Source organism: Aotus nancymaae, unplaced genomic scaffold (assembly GCF_030222135.1).
Source record: "Aotus nancymaae isolate 86718 unplaced genomic scaffold, 86718_ANA_hifiasm-v0.15.2.pri h1tg000025l, whole genome shotgun sequence".
Taxonomy (NCBI): Eukaryota; Metazoa; Chordata; class Mammalia; order Primates; family Aotidae; genus Aotus; species Aotus nancymaae.
In genome coordinates this window covers 9435128-9450869 of record NW_026988438.1, presented here as the reverse complement: position 1 = coordinate 9450869, position 15742 = coordinate 9435128, and the positions used below count along the sequence as shown (strand labels likewise).

The 15742-nt window shown below is 34.7% G+C and overlaps 1 long non-coding RNA gene across 1 annotated transcript in view; it reads right to left on the bottom strand.

The window, feature by feature from the left end:
- Positions 1-1848: 1848 nt before the first annotated feature.
- Positions 1849-15742, bottom strand: part of LOC135276493 (uncharacterized) — a 213924-nt gene continuing 200030 nt past the window's right edge. Inside the window, exon 4 of the long non-coding RNA XR_010344018.1 lies at positions 1849-1951. This is a non-coding gene — a long non-coding RNA (uncharacterized LOC135276493). The remainder of the gene's footprint in view (positions 1952-15742) is intronic.

Below are 15742 nucleotides of genomic sequence, written 5' to 3'. Positions count from 1 at the left end.
AGAGCTGATGCTATCATACCTCCAGACTTCAGGGCTGCTGCTGAACCAGCTCAAAGTGCAGATGAACCGGAAGGCCCAATCTGCCTCTGCCTCTGGCTTTCCTCCTGCATGACACAGTTCAGTTCAGACACAGTAATGAGGCCATTGAATTCCCCTCTGCAGCTGCGAGCTGACTATAAATGCAAAAGCTAAGTTGTTGAAATAACTGTGTCAGGGGACTTGCAAATGAATATACTGTCATTCCGACGTAACCCGGTTTACCCTGTGTTCATAGTGAATGGTTTTAGATGCTTAGTTTAAAGCCCTACTATGATGCTCTGCAAAACATCTTTAGAACACCTTCCCAGAGGAAAATTGACAGCTAAGATGACAGCTTAGAAAGAAATAAAAGAACCACAATGGTGTAGTATCTTTTTATGACACTTTTTGTAGAAAGATTTAAAGATGTCAAAAAGTGAATGATTTTACAATATTTATGAGAGATAGGTGGTAAATATTCTTCAAGTTAAAAATAATAATGAAATAATTCTTGTAGGGCACTGTTATTCTGTAATTCCCCTTTTAAATACAAAGTGTCCCACTCTGAGCAAACAATAAATAAAAATCAGTTTGCATAAAGCTCATATATCTGTTCATTCGAACAAACAGGTACCATTCTAGGACGAGGGACCAAAATAAATCCAGCATGTAGATTATCCTTCGTAAACTTGAAAGCCCCATTCAAGTTATTTGTTCTATATATTTTGATACATTAAAAAATTGACAGGAACAGGTATCTTGAGCTTGGTATTCATAAAATGGTTTTGCTAAAAAGACAAGTTAGAGACAGACAGTTAGTGGGCTTAAATATTTTAAATATGGTAAAATTATATTTGTATAAGCATTTCGTGATAGATGATGATGACCTATGGTGGCTTATGTCTTCCTCCAGGTAGTATCTGAGATCTAGGTTATACAAGGGTGTGAATATGTGATGGAATGAAGAAAGAAGATCACTAGCAAGGATTTTATCACATAGGTAAAAGATTTTAAAGCATTTAGTTCATTTCCACTACTCTAACAAAGTACCAGAGGCTGAGGAATTACAAACAGAAACATATTTCTCCCAGTTCTGGAGGCTGTGAAGTCCAATACTGAGACACTGTCAAGTCTGGTGCATGGTAAGGGCCTGGTCTCTACTTCCAGGATGATGCCTTGAATGCTGCTCCCTCATGGGGGAGGAACTCTGCGTCCTCATGGCAGAAGAAGCGTAACAGGCAAACTCCCTCCCGCAAGCCCTTTTACAAGGCATTAATCCCATTCATAAGAGTGAGCCCTCGTGGCCTAATTACCTCCTAAAAGGCTCTACTTTTTAATATAGTACAGTGGTCCCTTGACGTATGTGGAGGATTTGTTCCTGGACCTCCTACATATATCCACGCATACTCAAGTCCTGCAGTCAGCCCTGAGAAACCTGCATATATGAAAAGTCAGCCTTCTGTATATGTGGGTCTCATATCTTGTATTTTCAGTCTGTGTTTGGTTGAAAAATATCAGCATATACAGTGGTCTCACACAGTTCAAACCTACGTTGTTCAAGGTCAAATGCAGTTCTCCCTTGTTATTGAGGAATACCTTCCAAGAGCCCAGTGGATGCCTGAAACCATAGCTAGTACTAAACGCTCTATAAACTATGTTTTTTCTATACATATATAAACATAATAAAGTTTAGTTTATAAACTAGCCACAGTAAGAGGTTAGCAATAACTAATGATACAATAAAACTATTATCAAAATATACTGTTATGAAAGTTATATGAATGTGGCCTATCTCTCTCTCTCAATGTGTCTTATCTGTACTTACCCTTCTTCTTGTGATCTGTTGTTCTGATAACCAAGGCAGCTGCTAAGTGACTAATGGGCAGGTAGTATACGCAGTATGACTGTGTCGGACAAAGAGATGATTCACATCCTAGGCAGAAAAGAGCAGAACACATGAGATTGCAGCATACCGCTCAGAACATTACACAATTCAAAATGCATGAATTATTTCTGAAATTTTATATTTAATATTTTTGGAGTGCAGGTAACCGAAACTGCTGAAACTGAGGCCATAGACAGTGAAACTGTGAATACGGTGGGGATTTCTATGCCATTGCATTGAGGATTGACTTTCAACATGAATTCTGGAGGGGACATAAGCATTCAAACTATAGCATAGGGGCTGATTTAGTTTCCTCCCCCAAAACGTAGCCTTGGAGTCTAGTAAAGGTTTATATAATGAGAGGGGCAATTAAAAAAAGACTCATGACTTGTTCCAATTCCCACAGCCTCCATTTCCTCCCCTCCATCTCTCAATAATTTGGGCAAGGCTTGGCGGAGATATAGTTTATTTCTGCTTCACTCTGTGTCCACTGAGGCAGCTGGAAGGTGGAAAGTGAGAATCATCTGTAAGTTTGTCCACTCATAGTTTAGGTGATTGATGTTGGCTCTTGGCTAAGATCTCAGTTGGGGTTGTTGTCTATAAATGAGCTCACGTGGTCTGGACTTCCTCATAGCATGGTAACTGGATTCTAAGAATGAGTGTCCTGAGAGAGTAAGAGCCAGCTAGAAGACATGTAACCTTTTGTGACCTCACTTTGTAAGTCACACAGCATCATTTCCAGCAGTTCTCTTTGTCAAGGCAGTCACAAAGCCCAAGTTCAAGGGGAAAATAGAATCCACATCATGATGGGCAGTTGAAAAGTTCTTGAAGAGCATATGGTACCAAAAAAACATTTTAGCCATTTTTGGAAAATACCAGTGTCAATATTAGAAAACAGTATCTTTAGTACAGCGATACTAAATATTAAATACATTAGGTCTTCATTATTTAAAGATGAATGTACTGTCGCTCACCCTGCTCTAATGCTGAATATATTCAGATGTGCCCATTGATAGTGACCAAAAGAAGAAAAACAAAAATAAAACCCCTGGAAACTCTATAAGCAACCTGTATTCTATCACTTGGAATTTTCTGGTTTGATTTCTAGACTACTTAAACACTTTGTCTCTCCTTTGCCTCTCTATCTTAGATTATTGCATTATACTTAACAGTGAGTAAAGAATTAAAAATGTCATAACACAAATGTTAAAAAGTATGTTGATTCTTTAAGAGATTTCTGATAATGATCACAATAATCCAAAATTGGGTTCATAAGGAAAACTTAAAATAAAAGATTTTTAATTTCCTAGACAGAGTTGTTGCTGGTGGTGACAGATGAGGAACCAGAAAAAATGTTGACAATTTCAATTACTTTAAATGAATGAATGTGAAATTTTAAAATTTCACATTTTAAAATTCACTTTTTTCCTTTGAAATAACCAATGGACAAATTTAGAGTTCATTGAGAGCATGTCAAGTGGGCATCACGAGCAATTTTGGAGATCAGTTGTACCTGCAGGTAACTAGTGCACCCAGAAAGTTTCTTACACAAATGAATTTGAGCAGCATTTTCACTGTTCAATGACTTTAATTCTTTTCTTGGCCATATGTTGCTTAATTTATACCACCAGAGACCATTGTAACATAAAGAACACTGATGATAGGAAACAAGAGGATCATGAAAGGAATGATTTCTGCAAATTTGTCTCGGGATATACTTACCCAGATTATAAATAAAATTGATATAAACAAAATTCTAATATCAAAAAAAGTCTGTAATGTTGCATAAATAAAGAGAAAAAGGACCTATGATTATACCTTTTTTTTTAATTTATAAGATTTGACTACACATGTTCACAATGCATTATTTGAGAAATACAACAAAACATTTCTCATTTTCACTTAAAAAACAGCATAAATTTAAAAACCAAAGAAATTATTTTAGAGCAAAATATTTGATTATTAGAATTAAAATCAGTTTATATTTTGTTTTGAAACTAGCAGTTAAATTTTAATCTATATTTAATCTCCAAATCAAACCTGAGATAAAATTTAATTTTTTACATCTATGTTTACAAATGAGACTTTAAATAAACAAAGCATTTTGCAGTAGCTATTGAACTGGAGAAAAGTCAAAATTACTTTTATATATGTTTATTATTAAAAATGAAAAATGAAATGTATAAATAATAATAGTCTTTCCCAAAACTAAAAATTTTGCTTGCAAATTATTTCTTTTCACTTCTTTATTTCATGGCATATATAAAAGTTGCAATATTTTTTCATTTCTGAAAAAAATTATAAAATATTTTTGTTGGGTTATAGGACTTCTAAAAATGATCAGAAATTACTTGAAATCAAATACTAGAAATTATTTAATTTAAAGCAAGGAATTTTTTGCAAATGCATTGACATGCTAATATAATAAGATTTTATAAACCACAGAAAAATTAAAGTTTTCTTTCTCTGTCAATTCAAATTTAAAAGGCCAATTATTTACCTTTCAGATTATATTTGCTCAGGAATTCTGGACAGCTGTTCCCATTAGACAATTGTTCTTCGTCAGAGTCCAGTACTATCTGCAGGAGACATTCTGGGAGATATCTGTTGTTTTCCCTTGTTTTGGTTGGCACAACAACTGGAAGACACTATTGCCACTTATTTAACTGGGCCAGGGTTTGTCTATGTCTGAGGATTTAGATTTCTTCTAATGAGAAAGAAAGTCCTTCTGAACAAAGCATTTCTCCAGATGCCATTTTGCTCTCTAAGTTCTCACCAGATAACAGATGGCATGATAGTGAAAGATGTGTTTACCCGAGCTGAGCCAAGTAGGATCTTACTCACACATTCTCATAGCTACACAAAGTAGTTTTTGCCTGGTTTTAATTACATTTAGCACTGTAAATGTACTACCATGTATATGGAAGAAACATTGTGTATTTTCTTTCATTTGAAACTTTACCAGAAATTCTTTACTATGCCAACCATGTCAGAAAATCAGGTTGCTCAGAGCAATGCTGTTTTAGCCATTAGAATCATCACAGGTACACACGTGGATCAGTTCACATTCACAACTTTCATATTTGTAGTGCATTTTTGACAGGTGTACATCATCTAACTCATTGTATCTTCTAATATAATCATGACCACGCATTTATCTCACACTTCTTCAATTCGTCATCGTATTAATGGGGACAGCGTGTATAAAGTGTGCGCATAAGTAGGGACTATTACCTTGAAATTTTATTTCACTTTAGAAAAACAAACATAAAATACTTGTGATAGGAGAGGACATTGGATACAATCATTGCTCTCAATACACCATCCTAAGCCTATCTGGGAATAGACTCCGGTCCCATATAAGCCTCAGAATACCCTGGGAGTCCCAGGAGACTTCCAGCTTGAGGACTTCATTAAAGCTACATATTTTATAGAAGAAATTGCAAAGGGAATGCTTAGAGGGCCAGGTAGCTACTAGATAAATGAAGTCGGTCAGCTGTAAAAACAGTAAGGAATGGAGAGGCTTACTGCAAATTTAGTAATGTACATTCCAAATAAGGAAGGCAAGATCCATTTGGTCTCAGCAAATATTGCCTTGGTGGAATGAGAATCCAGTGTTGCTGTCACTTAGTTTTCAAGTAATGCAAAGTATCTAAATCAACTGATACAATTTCCTAAATTTTAGTACAGTGTGTATGAAAAACAAACAAACCAATCTTGTTATAGATTATCCATGAGGTGTCACATTGCAGCCTCTCCTTTTTAATGGAAGAAAATAATATCTGGACATAGAACCCTGAAGTGTGAGATCTGCCCCTGAAATCTTTTCAGGTAGCTTTTATTTATAGTTAAAACAACATATTCATTGCAGAGAAGTGAAAAATAATAATGCTACATTATCAGTTCTATTATAATGCTTTACACATTTCACCTATTGACAAAACCGTGGCAATACAAGATGTTTTGTAGGTTTTAATGTATTCTGACCTTAAAAGTATTTTTCAATTTGTGTCCATTAATTTTACGTCTTATCACTATAGTTTTTAAAAGCAATTGACTCATATAAAGGTGTACATAAAGACTACCCCAAAAAGCATTTTTCTTATCATTCAAATAAGGGACTTTACACAATTTTCTTTGTGTAATTTTAATGTGTGCATATTATACATTTGAACTATCATTAAAAAAGAAATTTACTCATAGCAATGTGAAAAAGCCTTAATGTAAAAAAGGAGGATATATGTTTGCAACTCCTTTGTTCATTTTTTTCCACTTTCTTTCTAGAAATTGTTTCTGTCAATTTTAATTTTCACTGAGTTGAGTGGGAAAGGGATATAGGAGACAGTTACCTCCAACTGCAAATAGCAATCAAAGATTAATAAATGTTTTCAGCAGTTTTAAGTTTCATTGAATCTGTCTTGAGAGGTCTGTGGCCAAACGAAATATGCATTTCTGGAAAAGCAGTAAGAGACATCTTGGTGTTTTAAATTTAGGAATTGAAAACTAACTCAGAAAAGACCTAAAAATTACAATGTAGAAGAGGTAAAGAGGAATTGCCATATTTGAGAAGAATCAAAGACCCCGCCTAGCACAAAAATGTTAGGCAAGAATAGTTTTTATAAAAATAAAAGGAAAGCTAATACAAATATCACAAGTGCATTTTAATGGTTCTATCTGTAACGGCACAAACCAGTCGGGACATCACAATTGTTTCTCTAAGCTTCCTGTATCTTCAGCAGTTATGAACAAATTATTAGTAATTTTGAAACTTCTGCTTTTGTTTACAGATCATTCCCATCCTCAATTAAAAACAGAGAAAAAAAATCGTAACATTATCAAAAAACCAAAGAGTCTTAAAATATAATTTGTTTATTTTCCTTTTTTTTTCTTAGACGAAGTCTCGCTCTGTCACCCAGGCTGGAGTTCAGTGGTAGATACTGGCTCACTGCAATCTCTGCCTCGTGGATTTAAGCAATTCTCCTGCCTCAGCCTCCTGAGTAACTGGGATTACAAGCGCGCAACACCACACCTGGCTAATTTTTGCATTTTTAGTAAAGACAGGGTTTCACCATGTTAGTCAGGCTGGTCTCAAGTTCCTGACATTGTAATCTGCCCACCTCGACCTCCCAAAGTGCTGGGATTACAAGTGTGAGTCACCGAGCCCAGGCTTAAAATATAATTTCTTAAGAGTCAACTTTAGAAATGATGTGAAATAAGGTAAGAAGAAACTGTTTGTATAAATTAACAAGGTTATGTGCCCAAAATCTAATGAAATACATATATTTCATTATGTGATTATGTATATACGTGTGTGTATACACGCACACACACACACTCAAGAGAAATCAAAAGCAGCCTGTCAACTTCTTTTAATTTCCTCAGACCTTGGCCTATCTTGACTTCTTTACTTCAAATTCAAATTTGTTAAAGAAGCTAAGTGGTACTTGCATGTATATTCTTTCCAGAGGGATTGAAAGAATACTTTAGACATTGATTTTGGAAATCTTACACCATAGCCCATTCACAGCAGATCTGAGAACACGATCTTTTTAAGAGGCATAGCTAGTTTGAGGAAAACCCAGCTAAATGCTTAGATGAAACTACCCTGTGCCAGGGATGCCCCCTGGTGGGGCTGAATGACTAATGATCACTAGTGAATTTTTTTTCTTCTCAGAAATATATTTACTAACCACAGTTTAATTGATTCTAGACTTTTGTTGTCCCTAAAGATAAAAATATATTTTTAGATAAAATACAGTATCTGTCTTTTGAGAAAATGTTACACAAGATAAAATACTTCAGGGTACATTGGTGGGAATATTAGAAAAATGACATCTCTGTTACACAAACGAAAATGAGCCCCTGATGCTATTTTGATGGCCTGTAACAAACATCTTCTGTGGAAATCTACAAAATGGTTTCTGCAGTTGGAAAGTCATAGCAATGGAAAAGATGCTCTGGATTGCTATATTCACAGGTAAGATGGCTCTTTTTAGACAAAAAAAAAAAAAATGTTATTGCCATCCACAAAATGAGGCTAGTTTGATCACTGAGTTAGAATTCGAAGTAAGTCCCAGAAGTAGAAGAAACAACGAAGAAAATGGGTTGGTTGAGCAGAAGTAGTCTTAACAAGAGGCTTGAGTATATGATGACAAGTAGTCTTTTCAAACATACTGAAAACCACTCTTTTGTTGATGGTGTTTTGAGAATCAAAATATATGTACGTACATATATATATATTCAAATATGCAAAGCAAGATCGATTATGTTTATGAATTTACTTAAAGTCGCCACTACATTAAATTCAATACAGACATAAAATTTGCGTCAAATATATAGTTTTTAAAAATCATATTCTTATTTATATTTTCAAAAGCAGGTCACTGTGACAAAAATGATGTTTTCCAAAAGTATTGACATAAAATAAAAATTAACTAAACTTTTATTTAAAAGGTTTTATTTTATAAATGCTGGTGCATTCAGCACATATTTGGAAAGGCTACATTTCATTCTTATTAAAACCAATAGATTATGTCTGAAACAATATCAACGCAGCTATTCTCCTTCCTTAATAATAAATGTGATATTGATATAGCAAAGGCTACAGCAATTTTCTAAAAATAAACATTGTTTTATTACACATAAAACTTCTAGAAAACTTAAATCTTGGCTTGAAATGAAACTTGAAACATTAATAGGAAAATGCACAAAGCCAAATGTTTTCTTAGTTGCAAACCAAATTAAAATATTTTAATTTGGATTTACTATAAATTATGCAAGATCTGTAGAACAAAAGTAACTGAGGAAGCTTTTTTAAAAAAAACTCCAGACATTTGGAAAATTAGAGATACTCAATAAACCCAAAATATGGCAAAGTTCATCCATCCCTAAAAGTAATTAATAGTTTTAATCCTTTTATTTGATTTAATATCCTCTTCAGCTTAATCCATATTTCTCCTTCCCCTAAAAAATTTGCAAAAGTCCTCATGCCTGCAAATGAAGTATATACCACTGTGCTTTTTCTTTCTTATCTCTTTCATCATTGACAGAGGCAGCCTTACATTCCATTTCCCGGGGTATCCCGTTGTTGGTCTAGCAAGCCTTATACTACTGTCAGTTCGCTCAGTCTAGCAGAACATTGATTTTTAAATGGGGAACCAGGAAGAAAATAATTCAGTATTCTATTAGACAATGAATACTGGCAGTCAAAGAGTAGGAAATGGTCCTTCACTCCATTTTAATGTATTTTCACGAAGGAAGAGCTTTTTATGTTCCTGTTAGAATGTATGCCTGTGGGTATATTTAAGGTATGACTCACTAGGGAAATCCTGTTATTTATGGGAAGAAGGGAGAAGAGGTGAAACAATCAAAGGAGGAAATCAAAAGAGGATAAATGACATACAAAAGAAAATGCTACATGGCATTGGGGTTTGTTTTTATTGTTTTTGTTTTATTTTGAGACAGTCTCCCTTTGCCTCCCAGGCTGGAGGGCAGTGGTATGATCATGGTTCACTACAGCCTTGACCACCTCAAGCTATCCTCCCACCTCAGCCTCCCAAGTAGCTGGAACTCCAGATGCATACCACCACAGCCAACTAATTTTCCTTTAAATTTTTTGCAGAGACAGGCTCTCATTTTATTGCCGAGGCTGGTCTCACACTCCTGGACTCAGCAATCTTTCTACTTTTCTACTTTGGCCTGTGGGCTCCCAAAGTGCTGGGATTACAGGCATGAGCCATAGTGCCTTGCCTTGTTGTTTTTAATTTTAAAGCTCGTGGTTAGATCAATGAGAGTCTGTCCTCAACAGTTCACGTAGTATTTGTTTGAAGCTCAGCACAACTCCATGAACACTAACTCTCCAAATCAGGTAAGTCAGATCAAAAGAACAATTTTTCTTAGCACATGCTTTAAACATTTTTTTTTTTTAATTTTCAGGCAATAATGTAGGTTATAGCTGTTCCTTGGAGTCTTCACATGATTTTGACTCAAACCCAAAAAATGCAAAACAAAAGTAATCGGGAAAAATTAATTAAAGAATAAAGCAGTCTATGATTTAGAAAAGGAATGGGTTGAGTTTTAAAGTCTCAAATATGTAGGATATATATATATATATATATGAATGTAAATGGCAAGTGTGGATGATATGATAAGCAAGAAGTGAGCTAAGGTTATGCTATATAAAGTACCTATGAAGTCTAACTTTAAAAGCCAAGATATTTTATGACAAAAGAAATAACCTATGCACACAATATTTCCCTGGAATCCAACTCTCCTCTTTTTTAATTCTTGAAAAACTGACGACCTCGTAGGGTGGGGAAGGAGAGATGAAGCTATTCTCTGGCTGCCTGTTGGTAAGACTTCCAGACACATCTACCTGCTGCAATCCTTCTATTTTTGGTAGAAAAGTATGAAAAAAATATAAGTTGAATCACCACACAGTCCTCTGGTATCTTTCAAAGTTTATTTATGGGAATTGGTCTAGCAAAGTGTAAGACATTTAAATTATGTTTATAAATTGGTTTACCTATAAATTGTTTGAAATGGTAAATACCTGCAAGCAATCAGTCATCCAGATCTACTTGTTATCATCTATTATTTCTATGAATAAGTGCAATGATAATAAGTAAAGAGTGTTTCTAATATCCAACATGCAGAAATCACATTAAATGACAAAGGTTTGAAACACACTCTAAGAAAGAGAATCACTTAATTACTTTAGACTTTGTTTTCTTAGTTTGTAAAATTATAGTGTTGGCTTACAAAATATAAAGTCACTCCCAGATCCAGGAGGATATGTTATTATGGTCAAGTCCTCTTGTCTAACACACATTGTTTACCACCTGCTGAAACTCTGCATAGAGATAGCCAATGTCTATGTAGTGGTTACAGCAAAGATTTGAGAGTTAGCTCTACCTAGGTTCAATAGACAAGGTTTCAATCTTATATTAACTAGAGACTTTAAAGAAATTATTTAATCTTTCAAAGTCTCAGTTCTTTATCTATAAAAGTGGGAAAAATAAATAGCAACTACCACCAGGACTGATATTCAGGGGGCACAAATCTTTACAGTGCTATGAGTTATTAATGGCTAAAATCATTTCCGGGTAATTAGTGCCTATAGTGTGCCTGTTGCTCAATATTTTGAGTGTCAACACTTAGAATAATGTTGACATTTCTTGATCAATATTTGTTCTTAACAACCTATCATAACAGTAGCTGTAGCAGTATGGACATATTGAATTTACTATTTTTCATGTCAGAAGTAAATAAAATTTATTTCTGTGCCTTCTTCATCAATTTCAGCTCTGAAAATAAGTCTAGCATCTTTTACATTGAACAATTAATAGAATGTGGCAAATAGAAATTATAAAAATTGGTTTAATCTATTCTTTTAAAGAACTAAAGACTTATTTTATACTGGATTATTGACAAAGGAGCCATGTTTTTTGCAGGAATTCTAAAATATTATTATTCATTGTTTCTTACTCTAATAAAACCTGCAGAATTGTAGGCACAATTCATTCTCTAAAGGAAAATTAGTTGACATCAAAGAATGGTGTTAAATTATTAGCACATGAAGGCTCTATCCATATACATAATAAATTTGATTAAAAATAAACTTTAATATTTTGTTTAAAACCAATGCTTAAAAGCTTTTAAATTATAAGAAACACAAAACTTTTTACCAAGAAAAATACAAATATTCAAAAATAGCTATTTATCTATACAATTCCCTGGAGTCTAGTCTCATATCATATTGAGAGTTTTTTGCGCAACAGTAGGATGTGACCAGGCAGACACAGGCTATTTACAACAACAGGTTCTGACAGTGCAGCTCTTGACTGGCAGGACAACACTGCAGAGGCAACATCATTAAAGAAAATTAGCAGGGACTCAGGTTGAGTCTTGAACCCATTATTACATCTGCGCAACATTAGGTAGATTATATGATTTGGATTTGTCCCTGCCCAAATCTCATGTTGAATTATGATCTCCAATTTTGGAGGAGGGACCTGGTAGGAGGTGATTGAATCATGGTGCAGATTCAGATTCCCCATTGCTGTTCTCCTGATAGTGCCTGAGTTCTCATGAGATCTGGCTGTTTAAAAGTGTGTGGCATCTCCCTGCTCACTCTCTTCCTCCTTCTGCAGCCATGTAAGATATGCCTTCTTCCCCTTCCCCTTCCATCATGATTGTAAGTTTCCTGAGGCCTCCCAGCCAGGCTTCCTGTATAGCCTGTGGAACTATGAGTCAATTAAACCTCTTTTCTTATAAAGAAATACCCAGTTTCAGGTATTTCTTCATAGCAGTGCAGGAACAGACTAATACGGTAGATATCACTTCAAATCTCCCTTTGCAATTTAATACAGGCTTCTCATTTCAAATATCTTGGAATTTGTTAATGCGCTACTTCGAAATGCTGTTCTCCAACAAGTGCAGGTTCTTATCACAAAGTGAACTTTCATTTGCACCTGTTTAAGGCTCTGCAAGGAGTACAGTTACTGTGTCAGTAATGCTTTTGCTTATCAAATTTGCATTTCAAAGTGGCTAAATTGTTTTGAAAGTGTATCCCAGTGTGGAGTCTTTTGCAGTCACTGCTTGATGTTTAAAATGCCTGATATCTACAGAAAAATAGGGAGAGAGGGAGAGAAAGAGTGTGTGTTGAGTGGGAGACACACAAATATGTATTTCTTGACATTTGGTCAAGAAAAATGGGAGAATAAAACTGCTTCTAAATAGAGCAAATATACAAGTGGTTATTTCTATAGATACACTTGGCTTATATCACTATATTCAGTATAAAATTGAATTGAGTGTTAGTGGTTGAAGGAATTTTAGATAGCTTCTACTGCATCCTCCTCATTTTATAAATGTAAAATTCAAAATCTAGAGACCTATTACATGGGTTAAATAATATAGTTTTGGAGTAAGATGTGACTCTATTTGATCCCTGGCTTTTACTTAACCTGTGGGAATGCTAAGTAGCTGCTTCTTCATCTGCTAAAGATTTGATAAAACGATTTAAAAAATTAATTGAATAAACTAAGAAAGAAATTCCAGTAGGAAAGACCTGAGTCCATCCATTTATGGCTGGAATGCAGACTGATATAGTACCTAATGGCAGAGTTTCACTGCAACTTCCTCAAAGGTAGGAAATAGCTCAAGTTGTGTGGTTCCAAATTATCCCTCTGATTTTCATTTAGACAAAGTGCTATTGGGAAATGTCATTCTGATTATACTTCTGAACCAGTGTCTTAGAGCAGCTTTATAACTGACACGCATGCCAGTTTTTAGGATTATTGAAATGAAATAAAGAAAATGTCTGTTACTGCTAATATGAGTTTCTTAAGAAGTTCTGTAATCCCAGCACTTTGGGAGTCCAAGGCAGGTGGATCATGAGGTCTGGAGTTTGAGACTAGCCTAACCAACATGGTGAAGCCACATCTCTTCTAAAAATATAAAAATTAGCTGGGCATGGTGGTGGGTGCCTATAATCCCAGCTACTTGGGAGGCTAAGGCAGGAAAATCACTTGAACTTGGGAGGCAGAGGTTGCAGTGAACCGACATCATACCATTGCACTCCAGCCTGGGTGACAGAGCAAGACTTTGTCTCAAAAAAAAAAAAAAAAAAGAAAGAAATTCTGTTAAAAGGCCTCATTTCCTCTGGTTTCAATAAAATATTTGTTTACTTCTAATTATATATATAAGGACAAGGTTAAAAATACAGATTGAATTCAATAGCTGATTTAATATCTATATCCCGAAACTGTCAATCAATAGATTGATTTCAATATGGAAAAGTTTCTCTAAAGACATTTCCAGTTCTCCACACCGATCAAAGACATGCAAATGCCATGGAATGCATGATATATAGTTTTAGGAGACAATATTGAAAGAAATATCTAATATATATGAATTACAACTATGTTTTTCTGTAATATTAAAAGAAAGCCTAAAATTTAGGAACATAATTTAGTGAAAATACAGACAACCATTTTAATTTCAGTTACAGAAAAAAAAAAATATTAGTTTTACCAAAATAATCCTTTGTTTTAGACTTAGGTTAGCAGTAGTTTCTGTTCAACAAAATTGTAGTTGTTTTAGTTGGCCACAAGTTCAAAATAAGCGTATAAAATGATGGTTTGACAAAAACTGAACTTATAATATTTTACACGGCTTTGTTCAGAGCTTGTCTGGGAATAGCAATTTCATTTCTCAGTGGCAAATTTTGAGAGGAAGCATTCAATATGGAAAAACATCCAGGGAGTAAAGGAAATACACTGAGACACGGTTGCAAGTGCTGCTGTGGTCTAAGTGTTTGTGTCCTCCGCAAAGTTTGCGTGTTAAAATTCTGATTCCCCAGGGTAATAATGTTGAGAGGTGGAGCCTTCAGGAGATAATTATGTAATGAGGGCAGAGGCCTCATGAATGGGATTTATGTCCTTTTAAAAAAGGCCCAAAAGAAACCCGTTGCCCCTTCTGCTATGTGAGGACAGAGCAAAAAGACTCCAGTATTTGAACTAGGAAGAGGGCCCTCAACAAAGCTCAACCCTGCTGCATCCTAATCACAGATTTCCAGCATCCAAAAGAGTGAGAAATAAATATCTGTTGTTTGTAAGCCACTCTGTCTAAGCTAATTCTCTAGCAACCCATACAGACTAAGACAAGTGCTTTGTATTATCAAAACATACAGAGTCAAACTACAAAAAATTATTAACTAAAATGTAGATTTGAAGGGTAGTCTATAGGGAGACAAAGGAAAGCTGCTCTGTGTTGTGCAAATGAGCCAGGACCAATGGGCAAAGTTACAGAGTCCAATTTCAGCTTAGTGCAGTAAAAACAGCAATTACAGCTGCCCAACAATATATCAGTTCCACTCCCAGAATAGCAACTCAATGATCACAGAGCATGGAAGAAGGAATCCATGATCTGGAAAAGAAGTCAGACTTGAGTGCTGGAAGTTCTATGCCTTCTGGGGACTAGATCTATTAGAGGAAAATATCAGATCTGTACCCAATTATAAACTATATTCTTGAACCTCAGGGTGAGACTTGAGCTATATGTATATTGTGTCAATATACATATTATATATGTATATTGGAATATACAACGGAGTAGACGTTGTAGAATTGAGAAAATGGGTGAACAAACAAATGAAAAATGACAACCACCTTCGATGACTCAGTATATTGCCACGTAATTTCGCAGAACTTCAAGGAAATTTCTAAGCAAGTAATTCAGTAAATCGATTCATTTGGTTGTAACTATTGCCATTATATCACAGACCAATAATTTCAGTTATTTTAATGACCAAAGCAGTTTGATCACTGATTTCTTTACTAGATATTTCAGCCCCTGCTCTGGGGTTAAAACTAGCCAGGAAACTTGGAGCTGCTTCTTGAGAGCTGAAATTACCTCTGGATAAGGTACAGATTAATCAGACTTATTACTTCTATATCTCTTTTCTGTCCAGTACAATTTATTCACTTTATCATAGGTTTTAGAGTTTTTTACTGCCACATTCAATTTATATAGTTACATATTTCATAACCACCAAATATAAAACTGCTTCACTTTTGACAACAAATTCAGGTCTATTCAGCTTAATTTTAGAAAATAAAATTAAACCCCTAAACCTAGTATTTTACTTTGTAGAACTCTTGTAAATCACAATTTTTTTTTGTAGGACAACAGTTGATATGTCAGGTTTTATAAACTCATCAAAGACATATTTACATTCTCTATGGTTAAGATTAACATTACTCACTCATAATATTTGCGGGAAAAACAATTATAAAACAACTTTATAAAATACTTGCTGAAGAGAGAATGTGTTTT